We start from the raw sequence: 18,265 nt of genomic DNA, 5'->3' as shown, positions 1-18,265 counted from the left end.
TATCGTCAGGACCTCCTAATGACGATGGAACACTCAAATTGCGTCGAGATTCAATACAACGTCCTCCAGTCTACTTGTCTCCAAGGGGATATTGCTGCCTCGGTGACCTTATGGTCCGTCTCCTGTGAGTCTAGATTTTCGAATCCAACGCGAAACTGACAGTTAATTGTAACGCTCAGGGCCTCTTAATGACGATGGAACACTCAAATTGCGTCGAGATTCAATACATCGTCCTCCAGCCGATTTGTCTCCAAGGTGGTATTGCTGCGTCGGGCACCATATGGTCCGTCTCCTGTAAGTCTAGATTGTCGAATCCGAAGCAAAACTGATAGTTAATTGTAACGTCAGGGCCTCCTAATGACGATGGAACACTCAAATTGCGTCGAGATTTAATACATCGTCCTCCAGCCTACTTTTCTTCAAAGGGATATTGCTTCCTCGGGCACCTTACGGTGCGTCTCCTGTGAGTCTAGATTTTCGAATCCGACGCGAAACTGATAGTTAATTGTAACGTTCAGGGCCTCCTAATGATGATTGAACACTCAAATTGCGTCGATATTCAATATATCGTCCTCCAGCCGACTTGTCTCCAAGGGTCTATTGCTGCCTCAGGCACCTAATGGTCGGTCTCCTGTAAGTCTAGATTGTCAAATCCGAATCAAAACTGATAGTTAATTGTATCGTCAGGACCTCCTAATGACGATGGAACACTCAAATTGCGTCGAGATTCAATACAACGTCCTCCAGTCTACTTGTCTCCAAGGGGATATTGCTGCCTCGGGCACCTTATGGTCCGTCTCCTGTGAGTCTAGATTTTCGAATCCAACGCGAAACTGACAGTTAATTGTAACGCTCAGAGCCTCTTAATGACGATGGAACACTCAAATTGCGTCGAGATTCAATACATCGTCCTCCAGCCGATCTGTCTCCAAGGGGGTATTGCTGCGTCGGGCACCATATGGTCCGTCTCCTGTAAGTCTAGATTGTCGAATCCGAAGCAAAACTGATAGTTAATTGTAACGTCAGGGCCTCCTAATGACGATGGAACACTCAAATTGCGTCGAGATTTAATACATCGTCCTCCAGCCTACTTTTCTTCAAAGGGATATTGCTTCCTCGGGCACCTTACGGTGCGTCTCCTGTGAGTCTAGATTTTCGAATCCGACGCGAAACTGATAGTTAATTGTAACGTTCAGGGCCTCCTAATGGTGATGGAACACTCAAATTGTGTCGAAATTCAATACATCGTCCTCCGGCCGATTTGTCTCCAAGGGGGTATTGCTGCCTCGGGCAACATATGGTCCGTCTCCTGTGCGTATAGATTTTCGAATCCGATGCGAAACTGATAGATAATTGTAACGTTCAGGGCCTCCTAATGACGATGGAACACTCATAATGCGTCGAGGTTTGGTACATCGTCCTTCAGCCGACTTGTCTCCAAGGGTCTATTGCTGCCTCGGGCACCTTATGGTCGTTCTCCTGTGAGTCTAGATTTTCGAATCCGACGCAAAACTGATAGTTAATTGTAATAATCAGGGCCTCGTAATGACGATGGAACTCTCGAATTGCGACGAGATTCAATACATCGTCCTCCAGCCGACTTGTCTCCAAGGGGATAATGCTCCCTCGGGCACCATAGGGTCCGTCACCTGTGAGTCTAGATTTTCGAATCCGACGCGAAACTGATAGTTAATTGTAACGTTCAGGGCCTCCTAATGATGATGGAACACTCAAATTGTGTCGAAATTCAATACATTGTCCTCCAGCCGATTTGTCTCGAAGGGGGTTTTGCTGCCTCGGGCACCATATGGTCCGTCTCCTGTGCGTCTAGATTTTCGTATCCGACGCGAAACTGATAGATAGGGCCTCCATATGACGATGGAACACTCATATTGCGTCGAGATTCAGTACATCGTCCATCAGCCGACTTGTCTCCAAGGGTCTGTCTATTGCTGCCTCGGGCACCTTATGGTCGTTCTCCTGTGAGTCTAGATTTTCGAAACCGACGCGAAACTGATAGTTAATTGTAACGTTCAGGGCCTCCTAATGACGATGGAACACTCAAATAGCGTCGAGATTCAATACATCGTCCTCCAGCCGACTAGTCTCCAAGGGGGTATTGCTGCCTCGGGCAACATATGGTCCGTCTCCTGTGTGTCTAGATTTTCGAATCCGATGAGAAACTGATAGATAATTGTAACGTTCAGGGCCTCCTAATGACGATGGAACACTCAAATTGCGTCGAGATTCAGTACATCGTCCTTCAGCCGACTTGTCTCCAAGAGTCTATTGCTGCCTCGGGCACCTTATGGTCGTTCTCCTGTGAGTCTAGATTTTCGAATCCGACGCAAAACTGATAGTTAATTGGAACAATCAGGGCCTCCTAGTGACGATGGAACTCTCAAGTCGCGTCGAGATTCAATACATCGTCCTCCAGCTGACTAGTCTCCAAGGGGATATTGCTGCCTCGTGCACAGTATTGTCCGTCTCCTGTGACTCTAGATTTTTGAATCCGACGCAAAACTGATAGTTAATTGTAACGTTCAGGGCCTCCTAAAGACGATGAAACACTCAAATTGCGTCGATATTCAATACATCGTCCTCCAGCCGATTTGTCTCCAAGGGGGTATTGCTGCCTCGGGGACCATATGGTCCGTCTCCTGTGAGTCCAGATTTTCGAATCCGACGCAAAACTGATAGTTAATTGAAACGTTCAGGGCCTCCTAATGACGATGGAACACTCAAATTGCTTCGAGATTCAATACATCGTTCTCCAGCCGATTTGTCTCCAGGGGTCTATTGCTGCCTCGGGCACCTTATGGTCGTTCTCCTGTGAGTCTAGATTTTCGAATCCGACGCAAAACTGATAGTTAATTGTAACGTTCAGGGCCTCCTAATGACGATGGAACACTCAAATTGCGTCGAGATTCGTTACATCGACCTTCAGCCGACCTGTCTCCAAGGGTCTATTGCTGCCTCGGGCACCTTATGGTCGTTCGCCTGTACGTCTAGATTGTCGAATCCGACGCAAAACTGATAGTTAATTGTAACGTCAGGGCCTCCTAATGACGAAGGAACACTCAAATTGCGTCGAGATTTAATACATCGTCCTCCAGCCTACTTTTCTCCAAGGGGATATTGCTTCCTCGGGCACCTTATGGTGCGTCTCCTGTGAGTCTAGATTTTCGAATCCGACCCGAAACTGATAGTTAATTGTAACGTTCAGGGGCTCCTATTGACGTTGGAACTCTCAAATTGCGTCGAGATTCAATACATCGTCCTCCAGCCGATTTGTCTCCAACGGGGTATTGCTGCTTTGGGCAACATATGGTCCGTCTCCTGTGCGTCTAGATTTTCGAATCCGATGCGAAACTGATAGATAATTGCAACGTTAAGGGCCTCCTAATGACGATGGAACACTCAAATTGCGTCGAGATTCAGTACATCTTCCTTCAGCCGACTTGTCTCCAAGAGTCTATTACTGTCTCGTGCACCTTATGGTCGTTCTCCTGTGAGTCTAGATTTTCGATTCCGACGCAAAACTGATAGTTAATTTTAATGTTCAGGGCCTCCTATTGACGATGGATCAATCGAATTGCGTGGAGATTCGTTACATCGACCTTCAGCAGACCTGTCTCCAAGGGTCACTTGCTGCCTCGGGCACCTTATGGTCGAGCTCCTGTGAATCTAGATTTTCGAATCCGACGCAAAACTGATAGTTAATAGTAACAATCAGGGCCTCCTAATGACGATGGAACTCTCAAATTGCGTCGAGATTCAATACATCGTCCTCCAGCCGACTAGTCTCCAAGGGGATATTGCTGCCTCGGGCACCGTATTGTCCGTCTGCTGTGACTTTAGAATTTTGAATCCGACGCAAAACTGATAGTTAATTGTAACGTTCAGGGCCCCCTAAAGACGATGGAACACTCAAATTGCGTTGATATTCAATACATCGTCCTCCAGCCGATTTGTCTCCAAGGGGGTATTGCTGCCTCGGGCACCAAATGGTCCGTCTCCTGTGAGTCTAGATTTTCGAATCCGATGCGAAACTGACAGTTAATTGTAACGCTCAGGGCCTCTTATTGACGATGGAACTCTCAAATTGCGTCGAGATTCAATACATCGTCCTCCAGCCGACTAGACTCTAAGGGGATATTGCTGCCTCGGGCACAGTATTGTCCGTCTCCTGTGACTATATTTTTGAATCCGACGCAAAACTGATAGTTAATTGTAACGTTCAGGGCCTCTTAATGACGATGGAACACTCAAATTGTATCGATATTCAATACATCGTCCTCCAGACGATTTGTCTCCAAGGGGGAATTGCTGCCTCAGGCACCTTATGGTCGGTCTCCTGTAAGTCTAGATTGTCAAATTCGAATCAAAACTGATAGTTAATTGTATCGTCAGGACCTCCTAATGACGATGGAACACTCAAATTGCGTCGAGATTCAATACAACGTCCTCCAGTCTACTTGTCTCCAAGGGTCTATTGCTGCCTCGGGCACCTTGTGGTCCGTCTCCTGTGAGTCTAGATTTTCGAATCCGACGCGAAACTGACAGTTAATTGTAACGCTCAGGGCCTCTTAATGACGATGGAACACTCAAATTGCGTCGAGATTCAATACATCGTCCTCCAGCCGATTTGTCTCCAAGGGGGTACTGCTGCCTCGGGCACCATATGGTCCGTCTCCTGTGCGTCTAGATTTTCGAATCCGACGCGAAACTGATAGTTAATTGTAACGTCAGGGCCTCCTAATGATGATGGAACACTCAAATTGCGTCGAGATTTAACACATCGTACTCCAGCCTACTTTTCTCCAAATGGATCTTGCTTCCTTGGGGACCTTATGGTGCGTCTCCTGTGAGTCTAGACTTTCGAATCCGACGCGAAACTGATAGTTAATCGTAACGTTCAGGGCCTCCTAATGAAGATGGAACACTCAAATTGCGTCGAGATTCAATACATCGTCCTCCAGCCGATTTGTCTCCAAGGGTCTATTGCGGCCTCGGGCACCTCATGGTCGTTCTCCTGTGAGTCTAGATTTTCGAATCCGACGCAAAACTGATAGTTAATTCTAACGTTCAGGGCCTCCTAATGACGATGGAACACTCAAATTGCGTCGAGATTCGTTACATCGACCTTCAGCCGACCTGTCTCCAAGGGTCTATTGCTGCCTCGGGCACCTTATGGTCGTTCTCCTGTAAGTCTAGATTGTCGAATCCGAAGCAAAACTGATAGTTAATTGTAACGTCAGGGCCTCCTAATGACGATGGAACACTCAAATTGCGTCGAGATTTAATACATCGTCCTCCAGCCTACTTTTCTCCAAAGGGATATTGCTTCCTCGCGCACCTTACGGTGCGTCTCCTGTGAGTCTAGATTTTCGAATCCGACGCGAAACTGATAGTTAATTGTAACGTTGAGGGCCTCCTAATGATGATGGGACACTCAAATTGTGTCGAAATTCAATACATCGTCCTCCAGCCGATTTGTCTCCAAGGGGGTATTGCTGCCTCGGGCAACATATGGTCCGTCTCCTGTGCGTCTAGATTTTCGAATCCGATGCGAAACTGATAGATAATTGTAACGTTCAGTGATTCCTAATGACGATGGAACACTCATAATGCGTCGAGGTTCAGTACATCGTCCTTCAGCCGACTTGTCTCCAAGGGTCTATTGCTGCCTCGGGCACCTTATGGTCGTTCTCCTGTGAGTCTAGATTTTCGAATCCGAAGCAAAACTGATAGTTAATTGTAATAATCAGGGCCTCGTAATGACGATGGAACCCTCAAATTGCGACGAGATTCAATACATCGTCCTCCAGCCGACTTGTCTCCAAGGGGATAATGCTCCCTCGGGCACCATAAGGTCCGTCTCCTGTGAGTCTAGATTTTCGAATCCGACGCGAAACTGATAGTTAATTGTAACTTTCAGGGCCTCCTAATGATGATGGAACACTCAAATTGTGTCGAAATTCAATACATTGTCCTCCAGCCGATTTGTCTCGAAGGGGGTTTTGCTGCCTCGGGCACCATATGGTCCGTCTCCTGTGCGTCTAGATTTTCGTATCCGACGCGAAACTGATAGATAGGGCCTCCATATGACGATGGAACACTCATATTGCGTCGAGATTCAGTACATCGTCCTTCAGCCGACTTGCCTCCAAGGGTCTGTCTATTGCTGCCTCGGGCACCTTACGGTCGTTCTCCTGTGAGTCTAGATTTTCGAAACCGACGCGAAACTGATAGTTAATTGTAACGTTCAGGGATTCCTAATGACGATGGAACACTCAAATAGCGTCGAGATTCAAAACATCGTCCTCCAGCCGACTAGTCTCCAAGGGGGTATTGCTGCCTCGGGCAACATATGGCCCGTCTCCTGTGTGTCTAGATTTTCGAATCCGATGAGAAACTGATAGATAATTGTAACGTTCAGGGCCTCCTAATGACGATGGAACACTCAAATTGCGTCGAGATTCAGTACATCGTCCTTCAGCCGACTTGTCTCCAAGAGTCTATTGCTGCATCGGGCACCTTATGGTCGTTCTCCTGTGAGTCTAGATTTTCGAATCCGACGCAAAACTGATAGTTATTTGTAACAATCAGGGCCTCCTAGTGACGATGGAACTCTCAAGTTGCGTCGAGATTCAATACATAGTCCTCCAGCTGACTAGTCTCCAAGGGGATATTGCTGCTTCGTGCACAGTTTTGTCCGTCTCCTGTGACTCTAGATTTTTGAATCCGACGCAAAACTGATAGTTAATTGTAACGTTCAGGGCCTCCTAAAGACGATGAAACACTCAAATTGCGTCGATATTCAATACATCGTCCTCCAGCCGATTTGTCTCCAATGGGGTATTGCTGCCTCGGGCACCATATGGTCCGTCTCCTGTACGTCTAGATTTTCGAATCCGACGCGAAACTGATAGATAATTGTAACCTTCAGGGCCTCCTAATGACGATGGAGCACTCATATTGCGTCGAGATTCAATACATCGTCCTCCAGCCGATTTGTCTCCAAGGGTCTATTGCTGCCTCGGGCACCTTATGGTCGTTCTCCTGTGAGTCTAGATTTTAACATCCGACGCAAAACTGATAGTTAATTGTAACGTTCAGGGCCTCCTAATGACGATGGAACATTCAAATTGGGTCGAGATTCGTTACATCGACCTTCAGCCGACCTGTCTCCAAGGGTCTATTGCTGCCTCGGGCACCTTATGGTCGTTCTCCTGTAAGTCTAGATTGTCGAATCCGACGCAAAACTGATAGTTAATTGTAACGTCAGGGCCTCCTAATGACGAAGGAACACTCAAATTGCGTCGAGATTTAATACATCGTCCACCAGCCTACTTTTCTCCAAGGGGATATTGCTTCCTCGGGCACCTTATGGTGCGTCTCCTGTGAGTCTAGATTTTCGAATCCGACGCGAAACTGATAGTTAATTGTAACGTTCAGGGGCTCCTATTGACGTTGGAACTCTCAAATTGCGTCGAGATTCAATACATCGTCCTCCAGCCGATTTGTCTACAAGGGGGTATTGCTGCTTTGGGCAACATATGGTCCGTCTCCTGTGCGTCTAGTTTTTCGAATCCGATGCGAAACTGATAGATAATTTCAACGTTCAGGGCCTCCTAATGACGATGGAACACTCAAATTGCGTCGAGATTCAGTACATCGTCCTTCAGCCGACTTGTCTCCAAGAGTCTATTGCTGTCTCGTGCACCTTATGGTCGTTCTCCTGTGAGTCTAGATTTTCGAATCCGACGCAAAGCTGATAGTTAATAGTAACAATCAGGGCCTCCTAATGACGATGGAACTCTCAAATTGCGTCGAGATTCAATACATCGTCCTCCAGCCGACTAGTCTCCAAGGGGATATTGCTGCCTCGGGCACCGTATTGTCCGTCTCCTGTGACTTTAGAATTTTGAATCCGACGCAAAACTGATAGTTAATTGTAACGTTCGGGGCCTCCTAATGACGATGGAACACTCAAATTGCGTCGAGATTCAATACATCGTCCTCCAGCCGAATTGTATCCTAGGGGGTATTGCTACCTCGGGCACCAAATGGTCCGTCTCCTGTGAGTCTAGATTTTCGAATCCGATGCGAAACTGACAGTTAATTGTAACGCTCAGGGCCTCTTATTGACGATGGAACACTCAAATTGCGTCGACATCCAATACATTGTCCTCCAGCCGATTTGTGTCCAATGGGGTATTGCTGCCTCGGGCTCCATATGGTCCGTCTCCTGTGCGTCTAGATTTTCGAATCCGACGCGAAACTGATAGTTAATTGTAACGTTCAGGGCCTCCTAATGACGATGGATCACTCAAATTGGGTCGAGATACAATACATCGTCCTCCAGCCGATTTGTCACCAAGGGACTATTGCTGCCTCGGGCACCTTATGGTCGTTCTCCTGTGAGTCTAGATTTTCGAATCCGACGTAAAACTGATAGTTAATTGTAACGTTCAGGGCCTCCTAATGACGATGGAACACTCAAATTGCGTCCAGATTCAATACATCGTCCTCCAGCCGATTTGTCTCCAAAGTGTTATTGCTGCCTCGGGCACCATATGGTCCGTCTCCAGTGCGTCTAGATTTTCGAATCCGACGCGAAACAGATAGTTAATTGTAACGTTCAGGGCCTCAAAATGACGATGGAACACTCAAATTGCGTCGAGATTCAATACATCGTCCTCCAGCCGATTTGTCTCCAAGGGGGTATTGCTGATTCGGTCAACATACGGTCCGGCTCCTGTGCGTCTAGATTTTCGAATCCGATGCGAAACTGATAGATAATTGTAACGATCAGGGCCTTCTAATGACGATGGAACACTCATAATGCGTCGAGGTTCAGTACGTCGTCATTCAGCCGACTTGTCTCCAAGGGTCTAGTGCTGCCTCGGGCACCTTATGGTCGTTCTCCTGTGAGGCTAGATTATCGATTCCGACGCAAAACTGATAGTTAATTGTAACAATCAGGGCCTCGTAATGACGATGGAACTCTCAAATTGCGACGAGATTTAATACATCGTCCTCCAGCCGACTTGTCTCCAAGGGGTTAATTCTCCCTCGGGCGCCATAGGTTCCGTCTCCTGTGAGTCTAGATTTCCGAATCCGACGCGAAACTGATAGTTAATTGTAACGTTCAGGGCCTCCTAATAAAGATGGAACACTCAAATTGCGTCGAGATTCAATACATCGTACTCTAACCGACTTGTCTCCAAGGGTCTATTGCTGCCTCGGGCACCTTATGGTCGTTCTCCTGTGCGTCTAGATTTTCGAATCCGACGCGAAACTGATAGTTAATTGTAACGTTCGGGGCCTCCTAATGACGATGGAACACTCAAATTGCGTCGAGATTCAATACATCGTCCTCCAGCCGATTTGTCTCCAAGGGGGTATTGCTGATTCGGGCAACATACGGTCCGGCTCCTGTGCGTCTAGATTTTCGAATCCGATGCGAAACTGATAGATCATTGTAACGATCAGGGCCTTCTAATGACGATGGAACACTCATAATGCGTCGAGGTTCAGTACGTCGTCATTCAGCCGACTTGTCTCCAAGGGTCTATTGCTGCCTCGGGTACCTTATGGTCTTTCTCCTGTGAGTCTAGATTTTCGAATCCGACGCAAAACTGATAGTTTTTTGTAACAATCGGAGCCTCCAAATGACGATGGAACTCTCAAATTGCATCGACATTCAATACATCGTCCTCCAGCCGACTATTTTCCAAGGGGATATTGCTGCCTCGGGCACCATATTGCCCGTCTCCTGTGACTCTAGATTTTTGAATCCGACGCAAAACTGATAGTTAATTGTAACGTTCAGGGCTTCCTAAAGTCGATATAACACTCAAATTGCGTCGATATTCAATACATCGTCCTCCAGCTGACTTGCCTCCAAGGGTCTATTGCTGCCTCGGGCACCTTATGGTCGTTCTCCTGTAAGTCTAGATTGTCGAATCCGACGCTAAACTGATAGCTAATTGTAACGTCAGGGCCTCCTAATGACGATGGAACACTCTAATTGCGTCGAGATTTAATACATCGTCCTCCAGCCTACTTGTCTCCAAGGGGATATTGCTTCCACGGGCACCTTATGGTCCGTCTCCTGTGAGTCTAGATTTTCGAATCCGACGTGAAACTGATAATTAATTGTAACGTTCAGGGCCTCCTAATGACGTTGGAACACTCATATTGCGTCGAAATTCAGTAGATCGTCCTTCAGCCGACTTGTCTCAAAGGGGATATTGCTTCCTCGAGCACCTTATGGTGCTTCCCCTGTGAGTCTAGATTTTCGAATCCGACGCGAAACTGATAGTTAATTGTAACGTTCAGGCCCACCTAATGACAATGGAACACTCAAATTGCGTCGAGATTCGTTACATCGACCTTCAGCCGACCTGTCTCCAAGGGTCTATTGCTGCCTCGGGCACCTTATGGTCGTTCTCCTGTAAGTCTAGATTGTCGAATCCCACGCAAAACTGATAGTTAGTTGTAAAGTTCAGGGCCTCCTAATGACAATGGAACACTCAAATTGCGTCGATATTCAATACATCGTACTCCAACCGACTTGTCTCCAAGGGCCTATTGCTGCCTCGGGCACCTTATGGTCGTTCTCCTGTAAGTCTAGATTGTCGACTCCGACGCTAAACTGATAGCTAATTGTAACGTCAGGGCCTCCTAATGACGATGGAACACTCTAATTGCGTCGAGATTTAATACATCGTCCTCCAGCCTACTTGTCTCCAAGGGGATATTGCTTCCACGGGCACCTTATGGTCCGTCTCCTGTGAGTCTAGATTGTCGAATCCGGACTTGAAACTGATAATTAATTGTAACGTTCAGGGCCTCCTAATGACGTTGGAACACTCATATTGCGTCGAAATTCAGTAGATCGTCCTTCAGCCGACTTGTCTCCAAGGGTCTATTGCTGCCTCGGGCACCTTTTTGTCGTTCTCCTGTGAGTCTAGATTTTCGAATCCGACGCGAAACTGATTGACAATTGTAACGATCCGGGCTTCCTAATGACGATGTAACACTCAAATTGCGTCGAGATTCAATACATCGTCCTCCAGCCGACTTGTCTACAAGGCGATATTGCTGTCTCGTTCACTATATGGACCTTCCCTGTGAGTCTAGATTTTAGAATCAGACGCGAAACTGATAGTTAATTGTAACGTTCAGGGCCTCCTAATGACGATGGAACACTCAAATTGCGTCGATATTAAATACAACGTCCTTCAGTCTACTTGTCTCCAAGGGGATATTGCTGCCTCGGGCACCTTATGGTCCGTCTCCTGTGAGTCTAGATTTTCAAATCCGACGCGAAACTGACTGTTAATTGTAACGCTCAGGGCCTCTTAATGACGATGGAACACTCAAATTGCGTCGAGATTCAATACATCGTCCTCCAGCCGATTTGTCTCCAAGGGGGTATTGCTGCCTCGGGCACCATATGGTCCGTCTCCTGTGCGTCTAGATTTTCGAATCCGACGCGAAACTAATAGTTAATTGTAACGTTCAGGGCCTCCTAATGACGATGGAACACTCAAATTGCGTCGAGATTCGTTACATCGACCTTCAGCCGACCTGTCTCCAAGGGTCTATTGCTGCCTCGGGCACATTATGGTCGTTCTCCTGTAAGTCTACATTGTCGAATCCGACGCAAAACTGATAGTTAATTGTAACGTCAGGGCCTCCTAATGACGAAGGAACACTCAAATTGCGTCGAGATTTAATACATCGTCCTCCAGCCTACTTTTCTCCAAGGGGATATTGCTTCCTCGGGCACCTTATGGTGCGTCTCCTGTGAGTCTAGATTTTCGAATCCGACGCAAAACTGATAGTTAATTGTAACTTTCAGGGCCTCCTATTGACGTTGGAACTCTCAAATTGCGTCGAGATTCAATACATCGTCCTCCTGCCGATTTGTCTCCAAGGGGGTATTGCTGATTTGGGCAACATATGGTCCGTCTCCTGTGCGTCTACATTTTCGAATCCGATGCGAAACTGATAGATAATTGCAAAGTTCAGGGCCTCCTAATGACCATGGAACACTCAAATGGCGTCGAAATTCAGTACATCGTCCTTCAGCCGACTTGTCTCCAAGAGTCTATTGCTGTCTCGTGCACCCTATGGTCGTTCTCCTGTGAGTCTAGATTTTCGATTCCGACGCAAAACTGATAGTTAATTGTAATGTTCAGGGCCTCCTATTGACGATGGAACAATCGAAGTGCGTGGAGATTCGTTACATCGACCTTCAGCCGACCTGTCTCCAAGGGTCACTTGCTGCCTCGGGCACCTTATGGTCGTTCTCCTGTGAATCTAGATTTTCGAATCCGACGCAAAACTGATAGTTAATTGTAACAATCAGGGCCTCCTAATGACGATGGAACTCTCAAATTGCGTCGAGATTCAATACATCGTCCTCCAGCCGACTAGTCTCCAAAGGGATATTGCTGCCACGGGCACCGTATTGTCCGTCTCCTGTGACTTTAGATTTTTGAATCCGACGCAAGACTGATAGTTAATTGTAACGTTCAGGGCCCCCTAAAGACGATGGAACACTCAAATTGCGTTGATATTCAATACATCGTCCTCCAGCCGATTTGTCTCCAATGGGGTATTGCTGATTCGGGCAACATACGGTCCGGCTCCTGTGCGTCTAGATTTTCGAATCCGATGCGAAACTGACAGATAATTGTAACGATCAGGGCCTCCTAATGACGATGGAACACTCAAATTGCGTCGAGATTCAATACATCGTCCTCCAGCCGATTTGTCTCCAAGGGGGTATTGCTGATTCGGGCAACATACGGTCCGGCTCCTGTGCGTCTAGATTTTCGAATACGATGCGAAACTGATAGATAATTGTAACGATCAGGGCCTTCTAATGACGATGGAACACTCATAATGCGTCGAGGTTCAGTACGTCGTCATTCAGCCGAATTGTCTCCAAGGGTCTAGTGCTGCCTCGGGCACCTTATGGTCGTTCTCCTGTGAGTCTAGATTATCGATTCCGACGCAAAACTGATAGTTAATTGTAACAATCAGGGCCTCGTAATGACGATGGAACTCTCAAATTGCGACGAGATTCAATAACTCGTCCTCCAGCCGACTTGTCTCCAAGGGGATAATTCTCCCTCGGGCACCATAGGGTCCGTCTCCTGTGAGTCTAGATTTTCGAATCCGACGCGAAACTGATAGGTAATTGTAACGTTCAGGGCCTCCTAATAAAGATGGAACACTCAAATTGCGTCGAGATTCAATACATCGTACTCTAACCGACTTGTCTCCAAGGGTCTATTGCTGCCTCGGGCACCTTATGGTCGTTCTCCTGTAAGTCTAGATTGTCGAATCCGACGCAAAACTGATAGTTCATTGTAACGTCAGGGCCTCCTAATGACGATGGAACACTCAAATTGCGTCGAGATTCGTTACATCGACCTTCAGCCGACCTGTCTCCGAGGGCCTGTTGCTGCCTCGGGCACCTTATGGTCTTTCTCCTGTGAGTCTAGATTTTCGAATCCGACTCAAAACTGATAGTTTTTTGTAACAATCAGAGCCCCCAAATGACGATGGAACTCTCAAATTGCGTCGACATTCAATACATCGTCCTCCAGCCTACTTGTCTCCAAGGGGATATTGCTTCCTCGAGCACCTTATGGTCCTTCCCCTGTGAGTCTAGATTTTCGAATCCGACGCGAAACTGATAGTTAATAGTAACGTTCAAACCCACCTAATGACAATGGAACACTCAAATTGCGTCGAGATTCGTTACATCGACCTTCAGCCGACCTGTCTCCAAGGGTCTATTGCTGCCTCGGGCACCTTATGGTCGTTCTCCTGTAAGTCTAGATTGTCGAATCCGACGCAAAACTGATAGTTAATTGTAAAGTTCAGGGCCTCCTAATGACAATGGAACACTCAAATTGCGTCGATATTCAATACATCGTACTCCAACCGACTTGTCTCCAAGGGTCAATTGCTGCCTCGGGCACCTTATGGTCGTTCTCCTGTAAGTCTAGATTGTCGAATCCGACGCTAAACTGAGAGTTAATTGTAACGTCAGTGCCTCCTAATGACGATGGAACACTCTAATTGCGTCGAGATTCAATACATCGTCCTCCAGCCTACTTGTCTCCAAGGGGATATTGCTTCCTCGAGCACCTTATGGTCCTTCCCCTGTGAGTCTAGATTTTCGAATCCGACGCGAAACTGATAGTTAATAGTAACGTTCAGGCCCACCTAATGACAATGGAACACTCAAATTGCGTCGAGATTCGTTACATCGACCTTCAGCCGACCTGTCTCCAAGGGTCTATTGCTGCCTCGGGCACCTTATGGTCGTTCTCCTGTAAGTCTAGATTGTCGAATCCGACGCAAAACTGATAGTTAATTGTAAAGTTCAGGGCCTCCTAATGACAATGGAACACTCAAATTGCGTCGATATTCAATACATCGTACTCCAACCGACTTGTCTCCAAGGGTCTATTGCTGCCTCGGGCACCCTATGGTCGTTCTCCTGTAAGTCTAGATTGTCGAATCCGACGCTAAACTGATAGCTAATTGTAACGTCAGGGCCTCCTAAAGACGAAGGAACACTCTAAATGCGTCGAGATTTAATACATCGTCCTCCAGCCTACTTGTCTCCAAGGGGATATTGCTTCCACGGGCACCTTATGGTCCGTCTCCTGTGAGTCTAGATTTTCGAATCCGACGTGAAACTGATAATTAATTGTAACGTTCAGGGCCTCCTAATGACGTTAGAACACTCATATTGCGTCGAAATTCAGTAGATCGTCCTTCAGCCGACTTGCCTCCAAGGGTCTATTGCTGCCTCGGGCACCTTATGGTCGTTCTCCTGTGAGTCTAGATTTTCGAATCCGACTCAAAACTGATAGTTAATTGTAACGTTCAGGGCCTCCTAATTACGATGGAGCACTCAAATTGCGTCGAAATTCAATACATCGACCTCCAGCCGATTTGTATCCAAGGGGGCATTGCTGCCTCGGGCACCATATGGTCCGTGTCCTGTGCGTTAAGATTTTCCAATCCGACGCGAAACTGATAGACAATTGTAACGATCCGGGCCTCCTAATGACGATGGAACACTCATATTGCGTCTAGATTCAGTACATCGTCCTTCAGCCGACTTGTCTCCAAGGGTCTATTGCTGTCTCGGACACCTTATGGTCGTTCTCCTGTGAGTCTAGATTTCCGTGTCCGACGCAAAACTGATAGTTAATTGTAACGCTCAGGGCCTACAATTGACGATGGAACAATGTAATTGCGTCGAGATTCGATACATCGACCTTCAGCCGACCTGTCTCCAAGGGTCTATTGCTGCCTCGGGCACCTTATTGTCGTTCTCCTGTGAGTCTAGATTTTCGAATCCGACGCAAAACTGATAGTTAATTGTAACAATCAGAGCCTCCTAATGACGATGGAACTCTCAAATTGCGACGACATTCAATACATCGTCCTCCAGCCGACTAGTCTCAAAGGGGATATTGCTACCTCGGGCACCGTATTGTCCGTCTCCGGTGACTCTATTGCTGCCTCGGGCACCTTATGGTCGTTCTCCTGTGAGTCTAGATTTTCGAATCCGACGCAAAACTGATAGTTATTTGAAACGTTCTGGGCCTGCTAATGACGATGGAACACTCAAATTGCGTCGAGATTCAATACATCGTCCTCCAGCCGATTTGTCTCCAAGGGGGTATTGCTGCCTCGGGCACCATATGGTCCGTCTCCTGTGCGTCTAGATTTTCGAATCCGACGCGAAACTAATAATTAATTGTAACGTTCAGGGCCTCCTAATGACGATGGAACACTCAAATTGCGTCGAGATTCGTTACATCGACCTTCAGCCGACCTGTCTCCAAGGGTCTATTGCTGCCTCGGGCACCTTATGGTCGTTCTCCGGTAAGTCTAGATTGTCGAATCCGACGCAAAACTGGTAGTTAATTGTAACGTCAGGGCCTCCTAATGACGAAGGAACACTCAAATTGCGTCGAGATTTAATACATCGTCCTCCAGCCTACTTTTCTCCAAGGGGATATTGCTTCCTCGGGCACCTTATGGTGCGTCTCCTGTGAGTCTAGATTTTCGAATCCGACGCGAAACTGATAGTTAATTGTAACTTTCAGGGCCTCTTATTGACGTTGGAACTCTCAAATTGCGTCGAGATTCAATACATCGTCCTCCAGCCGATTTGTCTCCAAGGAGGTATTGCTGATTTGGGCAACATATGGTCCGTCTCCTGTGCGTCTAGATTTTCGAATCCGATGCGAAACTGATAGATAATTGCAACGCTCAGGGCCTCCTAATGACGATGGAACACTCAAATTGCGTCGAAATTCAGTACATCGTCCTTCAGCCGACTTGTCTCCAAGAGTCTATTGCTACTTCGTGCACCTTATGGTCCTTCTCCTGTGAGTCTAGATTTTCGATTCCGACGCAAAACTGATAGTTAATTGTTATGTTCAGGGCCTCCTATTGACGATGGAACAATCGAAGTGCGTGGATATTCATTACATCGACCATCAGCCGACCTGTCTCCAAGGGTCACTTGCTGCCTCGGGCACCTTATGGTCGTTCTCCTGTGAATCTAGATTTTCGAATCCGACGCAAAACTGATAGTTAATTGTAACAATCAGGCCCTCCTAATGACGATGGAACTCTCAAATTGCGTCGAGATTCAATACATCGTCCTCCAGCCGACTAGTCTCCAAGGGGATATTGCTGCCACGGGCACCGTATTGTCCGTCTCCTGTGACTTTAGATTTTTGAATCCGACGCAAAACTGATAGTTAATTGTAACGTTCAGGGCCCCCTAAAGACGATGGAACACTCAAATTGCGTTGATATTCAATGCATCGTCCTCCAGCCGATTTGTCTCCAAGGGGGTATTGCTGCCTCGGCACCTAATGGTCCGTCTCCTGTACGTCTAGATTTTAAAATCCGACGCGAAACTGATAGATAATTGTAACCTTCAGGGCCTCCTAATGACGATGGAGCACTCATATTGCGTCGAGATTCAGTACATCGTCATGCAGCCGACTTGTCTCCAAGGGTCTAATGCTGCCTCGGGCACCTTATGGTCGTTCTCCTGTGAGTCTATATTTTCGTAGCCGACGCATAACTGATAGTTAATTGTAACAGTCAGGGCCTCCTAATGACGATGGACCTCTCAAATTGCGTCGAGATTCAATACATCGTCCTCCAGCCGACCTGTCTCCAAGGGGGTAATGCTGCCGCTGGCACCTTAGGGTCCGTCTCCTGTGAGTCTAGATTTTCGAATCCGACGCGAAACTGATAGTTAATTGTAACGTCAGGGCCTCCTAATGACGATGGAAGACTCTAATTGCGTCGAGATTCAATACATCGTCCTCCAGCCTACTTGTCTCCAAGGGGATATTGCTTCCTCGAGCACCTTATGGTCCTTCCCCTGTGAGTCTAGATTTTCGAATCCGACGCGAAACTGATAGTTAATTGTAACGTTCAGGCCCACCTAATGACGATGGAACACTCAAATTGCGTCGAGATTCGTTACATCGACCTTCAGCCGACCTGTCTCCAAGGGTCTATTGCTGCCTCGGGCACCTTATGGTCGTTCTCCTGTAAGTCTAGATTGTCGAATCCGACGCAAAACTGATAGTTAATTGTAAAGTTCAGGGCCTCCGAATGACAATGGAACACTCAAATTGCGTCGATATTCAATACATCGTACTCCAACCGACTTGTCTCCAAGGGTCTATTGCTAACTCGGGCACCTTATGGTAGTTCTCCTGTAAGTCTAGATTGTCGAATCCGACGCAAAACTGATAGTTAATTGTAACGTCAGGGCCTCCTAATGACGATGGAACACTCTAATTGCGTCGAGATTCAATACATCGTCCTCCAGCCTACTTGTCTCCAAGGGGATACAGCTTCCTCGAGCACCTTATGGTCCTTCCTCTGTGAGTCTAGATTTTCGAATCCGACGCGAAACTGATAGTTAATTGTAACGTTCAGGCCCACCTAATGACGATGGAACACTCAAATTGCGTCGAGATTCGTTACATCGACCTTCAGCCGACCTGTCTCCAAGGGTCTATTGCTGCCTCGGGCACCTTATGGTCGTTCTCCTGTAAGTCTAGATTGTCGAATCCGACGCAAAACTGGTAGTTAATTGTAACGTCAGGGCCTCCTAATGACGAAGGAACACTCAAATTGCGTCGAGATTTAATACATCGTGGTCCAGCCT

This window comes from Schistocerca serialis, chromosome 1 (assembly GCF_023864345.2).
Source record: "Schistocerca serialis cubense isolate TAMUIC-IGC-003099 chromosome 1, iqSchSeri2.2, whole genome shotgun sequence".
NCBI lineage: Eukaryota > Metazoa > Arthropoda > Insecta > Orthoptera > Acrididae > Schistocerca > Schistocerca serialis.
Note: the sequence above shows the minus strand (reverse complement) of the source record.